The sequence below is a fragment of the Diadema antillarum genome, unplaced genomic scaffold, assembly GCF_040938485.1.
Source record: "Diadema antillarum isolate AM-2024a unplaced genomic scaffold, OU_Dant_1.0 seq00001904_RagTag, whole genome shotgun sequence".
In the NCBI taxonomy this organism is placed as follows: domain Eukaryota; kingdom Metazoa; phylum Echinodermata; class Echinoidea; order Diadematoida; family Diadematidae; genus Diadema; species Diadema antillarum.
Window position 1 is genome coordinate 159,257 of NW_027272570.1, and position 7,700 is coordinate 166,956.

The following is a 7,700-nucleotide window of genomic DNA, read 5'->3' on the forward strand; positions in this document are numbered from 1 at the left end:
CATTTAGATACGATAAACTTTGAGAAATTGAATTAAAATATGACAAATTTATATGATTACTCAAATTTTTCGAAAAGTGGAAAGCCAACGAAAATAGAAAACAAGGTATATTTCTTTTACTTTCTTAACATAACGGGTACCGTGTATAATTATTACTTTGTCAAATTTATCTGAGTATTTGCTTGGCATCTTTATAATGCATAATCACATCATTAGCTCTAATTTCACTGTCGATTAAAATATCTGGCGCATGTACCACATTAATCTTGAACTTGTAAACTTTGTCAATCGTAAGGTTTTCGTTTTCAGTGTTTTGCGTTATTTGTTCCATTGAAAAACATGGTGGATTCTTTTTATTACACAAAAACATATGTTTGTTATTGTTGCAAAACAACAACAACAACAACAACAAAACAAAACATAGACATCCGAAAAGTCCTTAACAACGAAATACAATGTACTCAGTTAAAGTTGTTTTGTCTTTGTGTGTGTGTGTGTGTTTTTGATAATTTTACAAATGACCAAAATGAGACGATTTCTCTTTTCATTTTAGTAAGGTGGATGTAGAATGGATTATAAATTAATTCTCTAGAGAAGAGAATGTGCTTTAATAATTATTGATGTGCCGACAAAACGGTCCATAATTCTTTTCAATATCTACGTTGATGCATCCTTCACACCTACAGGGATGCCAAGTTCAAAATTTTTTTATGAGTGAGAGTTTCATGACTCGGCATTGCTCGGCATCTCGGCGCGCGAATGTGCCAGCGAGCGAGGGTGTGGGAGGGGTTTTTCCCCCATGTGGCCACCCACGGTAGGGAACTTTTTCAATTTTTAACTCTTAATGGTGCGATCAGGAGCATACTTAAGTGACCATTTTTTACTTATTTTGAAAGACAAAAGGGAAATGTACCTTCAATTGCAACTATCAGTTTAATCTTTTGAGCTATGCTCATTATTATAGGCCAAAGTTGCAGATTTCGCCCGATGCGTGAGAAAAATGGGTGCCATGCGTGAGATCGTGAGACGGCCCCTAAATGCTTGAGTCTCACGCAGAATGCGTGAGACTTGGTAGCTCTGCACCTATACTGCTGCTATGCAATTACTGCTGCTCGTAATACCTCAACTGCCTATAAACTTGATAAATGTGTGTATAGATCAATATTTACGTTTATATTCCACATACTAAGAATGTTGCAGTAGGATTGGTCCAGAGCTGATCACGTGATGAAGCGTAGTTTTGCCCATCACATCACCTGAGAAGAAAAGTTCGTTACACTCTATGTTGATAGTCCCTTTTGTTTCGCTGATCTCCACACAGTCCACACAGTCCTAACGCAAGATGAGTACGCGCGAAATAAAAGTGCGTTGCACTGTGGACTATCATGTGACCTAGGTCACTTGATAGTACACAGTGCAACGCACTTTTACTTCGGTGACGCGCGGTGCTCGCAGCAAATTGTTATGTCATCTACGCGCACACGTAGCCTAAGCCTTAGGGATACCTAAAGACAGCTAAAACGGTTTCAGATGTGGAATAAAATGGGAATTTCTAGGACCCTAGATGTGGAATATAAAGCAAATAATCAACTTTTAGTTTCAGGCAATGAGACAAGCTATCACTTCCTTGGCGATCTGAATGTGTACGCTATCTTTCCTCAGCTGCGCTTCGGAAAGATAGCTACATCCAGATCGCCTCGGAAGTGATAGTTTGTCCCATCACCTTCACCAACGTTGATTATTTGCTTACTAACATAAATCCCCGTCATCGATCGTTATCAAGGCATTACCTATAATACCATCGACGATCATATAATCGTTATTTCCATCGTTGTCGCAGTATTCGTGACACTGTTTACAATCAAACGTTATCTACACGACTAAGAATGAACTCTTGTAACGTTTGCTGATAATCTTCTCAATATACGGTCTCACGTCTTTCAAAGATACACAGTGGTGCTTTTTTTTTTCTTCTCGGCGTTATCATGGCAAAACAAGATCTGTTTCGGAATAGGTATACGTCCGAGATATTCAAAATTGTAATATTATACGGTTTGTAAGAGGTCCTACTGTTCCAATATCTCCCCATATTAAAGGGACTGTACAGTACTGGTTGAGGTAGGGATTCATGTTTTGAACATTCCTAAGTGAGATAATGAAAAACCTCTTATGAAATATGAAAGAGCATGTAAGTTTAAGAAGGATTCAATGTTTATTTGATGAAAATTGGTTTTCAAATGGCTGAGATATCTAAAAAAGTGCTAATAATAAAAGGCGACATGCCACAACTTTATTAGGATCTCTTTGTTTCACCTTGTTTTTGGATATCTCAGCCATTTCAAAACCGATTTTCATCGAATAAACTTTTGATACCTCTTAGAACTGCATGCTCTTTGACATCTCATAGAGTGGTTTCTGAATATCTCGCAAAATGTTAAAAGCTAAATCTACACCTCGACCAGAACTGTACATACCCTTTAAGTATTCTCACCCTCCCCCCCCCCTCAAAAAAAAAATGACAAACATAAAAAGTAAAGACACATGGTTATAGGCCTATATCATCAGACATGATAACAACATGGAATGCACATGTTGGAGGTCTATTCATAAGAGACACAGCATATTCAGAATAAACAGAGGTATCAGTGGCGGATCCAGTTGTCCAGGGAGGGGGAGCGCACCGGGGGGCCCCTTTATCTTTTGTTAAAACAAAAGAAAATATAAGAAAAAATGGGGAGGGGTGCGTGCGCCCCTTTTAATTTTGTAAAGGTGCCCCCTCTAGATCAGCCCATGGCTATAAGAGTGGGTATTAAAAGTCGGGAGCCATTTAGGTATGAAAGCGTAAGAGTTCAATGGATCGCCGAACCGCAAACAAAATAATGGGAATGTTAGCCCATACAGTGTTAATTCCTATTATAGTTCAAAGGTACATGGGCAACCTGGAATAAGATGAATGGGGAGGTGCAATTAAACAAGATCATGCAGGAACAAAAAAAAAAAAAATTAATGATGATGTAAAGGGGCGAGAGAATGATAACAGAATCTATACCTGCCGAGCTGTTTTCTTTTTTTTTTTAACTACCCCATCGCCCTTCCTTTTCGACGGTCATTACCGATGTTATAGGTCTTAAACTAAACCTATTAGGAATAGGCACCTCCCACCCCACCCCCACCAAAACATCAATATGGTGTCTTATACTCAGGAAGACTTCAAAATAGTCTCGGACCGCGTTGACGGGTAGCTAAAACGTAACCCCGTTGTAATGGGAATAGACAAAGTTATAATGTCCGATTTCCCATGTCCCCTTAATGTCTCTGACAATCCATCCTAAATAGTTTTGTAAAACACCAAACTAATTATAGATAAGCAGTTGGATATATTGAATAGAAATAGCCCTTTCATGAAGTTAATTTAAAAATGTGACCGTGCATCACAAAACCAACAAAAAGTCGCACTCCGTATGAATTTACGTGAGGATTCAAAAGGTGAAACAGATCAACCTATAGTAGTCAATCTTTAATTTTTGCATGTTTTCTGGAAAAATCAATTATAGAATAATTCTTCTATATTGTTCTAAAGTTTGGGATCATGAAACGAATGCAAAATTGTGTGTGTGTGTGTGTGTGTGTGTGTGTGTGTGTGTGTGTGCGTGTGTGTTTTTAGCTGTTTTTCTAGAACACCTTTTTTTTTTTTTTTTGGTAGAGAATATAATAGGTATGTATTACCGTCTTCATTCCCCTTTACATTTCCCCACCTTTACACACACTCTTGACACTCACTTTTTATGTCATAACCTTTGAAAGGATGATGCTTCTGCTAAGTTGGTATTAGTCATGGGTATAGAATGTGTTGATAGAGCGTAATTTGTTAATCCCTTCATTGTTGTTGCTGTGGAGTTTTGCATCCTGTTTTTTGTCCCATTCAATGCACAGATTGAGTGCTTGAATAGACCCTAAGGTAAAGAGCGTCTTTTCCTATTGTATATCGCAACTTTCTTCAGAGTGTGTGCCTTCTTTCCAATAAATTAGACTGGTTCATAGAAGATCCCATGAGTTGAGTTATACGTCATTATTTTTAAGGCTTAATAATCTGCCATGTTTGGCGAGTCTTTGTTGGTTTTGTGGTGCAGGGTCACATATGATGTCATAATCAAATTTGATACACTGTGAGTACGGTGCATTAAATTCAAGGCACTTTATAGGCGACCGCATGCGGAGTCCCTTTCGCCTCTGGGTATACAGAAAATATCCTTTATACTTCCGGCCCTGACCAAAGTGTAAAAGTTAGAGATATAGGCATACACTCTCAACAATCTAAACCTATATATCTGCTCGCAATTTCTGTGATAGTCCTAGAATTGTATCTAAACACACGGATTTATACGCACATGTACATCATCCTCCAATCAGTTGGTCATTACCATTAGAATCATTATTTCCATGCGAATCAGTTGGAAGAAAAAGAAGAAAATGTCACTAGCTGATAATAGTCTGCATATTTACATGGTTTCAATAAAACGCAGTCTTGCGCGTGATATCACAGACAAACACCGCCATTCCATCACGCAGTTCTTAGAATAACACACTGTCTTGCAGAAGGGTGTCAAAAATCACACAAAAGATTCCACAACTCAAGGTGGCGGCATCGATATCATGCTTTAGGTACATTATTGTCTGGTGTTTGCTATAGTGGAGTAAGGGAAAGCACCACAGATGTGTCACGATGCGTAGTGTGTCTATAGCAGGTTCAGGTGTGAACGAATATGCAGACAGATCGAAGAAACATTCCCTTACAAATTTCGAGGAAACTTGCACAATCCCTCAAAGAGTTACTGGCATGTGCAACCCAACAGGGAAAATGTGATACGTCAAAATGGTATAATTTAATGAGGGAATTTCATTCAAATTTCACCAAGATATCGCCAGAGAACTTGACCTAACTGCTCTAAAATCAACACAAAATGTCAACCATTTTGCCAGGATTGAAACCATTTCTGTCACCTATAACGTACTATGCGTGTTGAATTGTGTTGGTGTGACGAATTTGTAATATATATTATATACATAGCGGTCATGAAAACTTACTTTATTGAAGGGCCTATAGTTTTATATTGGTTGCCTATTCTACATCCCTCCGACCTTTTCAAAATTCTGTGCAATCATGCATTTCATACAAATGATTTTGATATTGATAATCAACTGTATGATAACCCTAATTATGGTGTCTCATATATTATCGTGTATACCTTTTCTTTATCGTGTTTTGTGAACATGTCGGTGCAACTCAGAAAGCACATAATAATTGTCCACACATTATTGCATGGTGCATGGATGATATAGATCTCAACTCTGACCTTAATTGACTCCAAAAGATATGCTTGTATAGGGAGTAAATTATTTGCCTTTTATAACATCTCAGCTACATGTCGATGGAATGTGTACCTTTCAAAAGAAAGGAAAATTTGTGAAATTCCTTTTATCATATATACTTCCTTTTCATCTTTCTGCTAACATCTACATCACGAATTGCTGCGAAGCTCTATGGAGAGGGCAGCACATTGAATAACCAAACTAGACAATTATCTACGATACCAGGGAGGTTCCGCTAGCTACCCGACAGTACCTTTGGAATTGTTTGATTGTCCAATATCTTCCTCAGACTCAGTGGCTGCGACATTTATTACTGGATTGTCTGAATCCCATTATGTTATAAGAAATGAGCGTATACAGCTCTCTCCCTACAAAAAGGCCTGAAGAGTGGTGATTGAACGAAAAGACCGCCGGTCAGTTCTCTTTGAATGGGATCGTTGAGGTGGGGCAGCTCACAGCTCGGGTCTTTTATAACTCATGCAGCCAGAGCTGTAACAACACCATTACAAGGTGCAAATGTATGGAATGAAAAGGGGAATTTCGTATAATAAACCTAAAAGTTTCTGCACGTCCATCAAGAAGAAACAGGTTTCCTCATCAGCCAGAAGACTTGCTCACTCATGTAATCCGCATGTATATTACACAGCAACATATAAATCAATCGCAAACGTTAATTGGATCAGACTATGTATAGTTTTATAAGATTTATACCAAACTTTCTTATTAGTGATAATCACTCTTCTCTGCATGACGATGAGGCTGACAAGGAAAAAAAATGGAAAACTTAAATTTGTAAAAATGACTGTCATATTAAAGTTGCAAGGTCATGCGTAAAATCTGTTTAGAATTTAGCCTTAAGCTAAAAAAAATAAAAACGATGACAACCTACAGGACGATACAATATGACACAAAGGGTCAATCACTTGTTTACATCAGACACTAAAAAAAGAATGCATATCAATGACAACTAGCTCTATATACAGGTATAATAAGAAATGGCGTATATAATAATGGAACCATTTCAGAATATATTAGGGTTTGATTTCTGTACATGATGGGTCAGAGCAACAACAACAACAACAAAAAAAAAAACACAGCCTCGTGCACCATCTTTTCTGAACTCGTTAATCAATCTGATAGCCAGGAAAACATGGTCGTACAGTATCAATAGGAGATAACATTCAATTATAATGTATCCATGCACGGCGGCTTGTCCTTGCTTAAAACAAAGCTGTTGATGTACACATCACATCTGGCCACTGAAAGCAGGCTGCTTTCACTTCCTTCATCAAAGTGAAAGTGGTACATCTAGGCCTACTTATACAACTCATATACATCGTGACGGCTCTCCGGTGATGGGGTATTAGTCTTCTATCGCTTTCTCAGAACTGTTCTCTCTTTGAATCTGTGTTTGTGTTGGTCTGTCTGTCTCCCTCTCTGTCCCCTCCCCTTTTCCTCTATGTCCGAAACCACTGAGACTGTTTCCCTTTAAATGAAATACAGTGTGTGACTGAAAAGAAAATGAATAAAGAAATTTGCAAATGAATAATGGTGATATTCAGATATAGTCGTATATACTAAGTTACTACATAAATGAATTAATGAGCGAAGAATTTGATACCTAAAATGAATTAAGCAAGATAAAGTATCCTCTATATAATTTGCCATGACCTACTTGGAACTTGCATCATCTACCAGTATACGGATGATACTGATCTCCCTTTCTCTCTCTCTCTCTCTCTCTCTCTCTCTCTTTCTCTCTTCCGATCTCTCTCCGATTCATGAGTCATTGGACAGATATCCGTCCTATGACCATCAGCTGGTATATTAACCTTAAGGTGGGGCGGGGATGGACTGGCTCATTGGTAGCGTGGAGATGTGTTGGTGTTTCTTCTTCTTCCTCCTCTTCCTGTTTTCGCCTCCTTCCCATCATTAGAATTATAAAAATGATTATTATCAATGTCAACAATGAAATGTTAATACCTTATTGAAGATTAGTAATAGGACCCTGTATGTTGTTTAAGGATCAGTTGTGTACTCACAGAATAAGTCAATGCATACTCTCAAAGCAGATGGAATTTATATCAGAAAAAGTTATAGATACACTTAATAAAGATATCATTTTATCAACTGAAAAATGTATAAACTCACTCTTTGGAAACTCGATACCCTCCCCTCAAATACAAGGAGTATAAAAACGATAAAGAAAGAAGGAAATACATATACTTGTAGAGGAGCTACAGCCGACTGACTTCAAATTTTGAATCCAATTGTCACCAAGAATGTTGGAATTTAAATGAAGTGTCTTTTGTGCCTCATTGTCAAACATG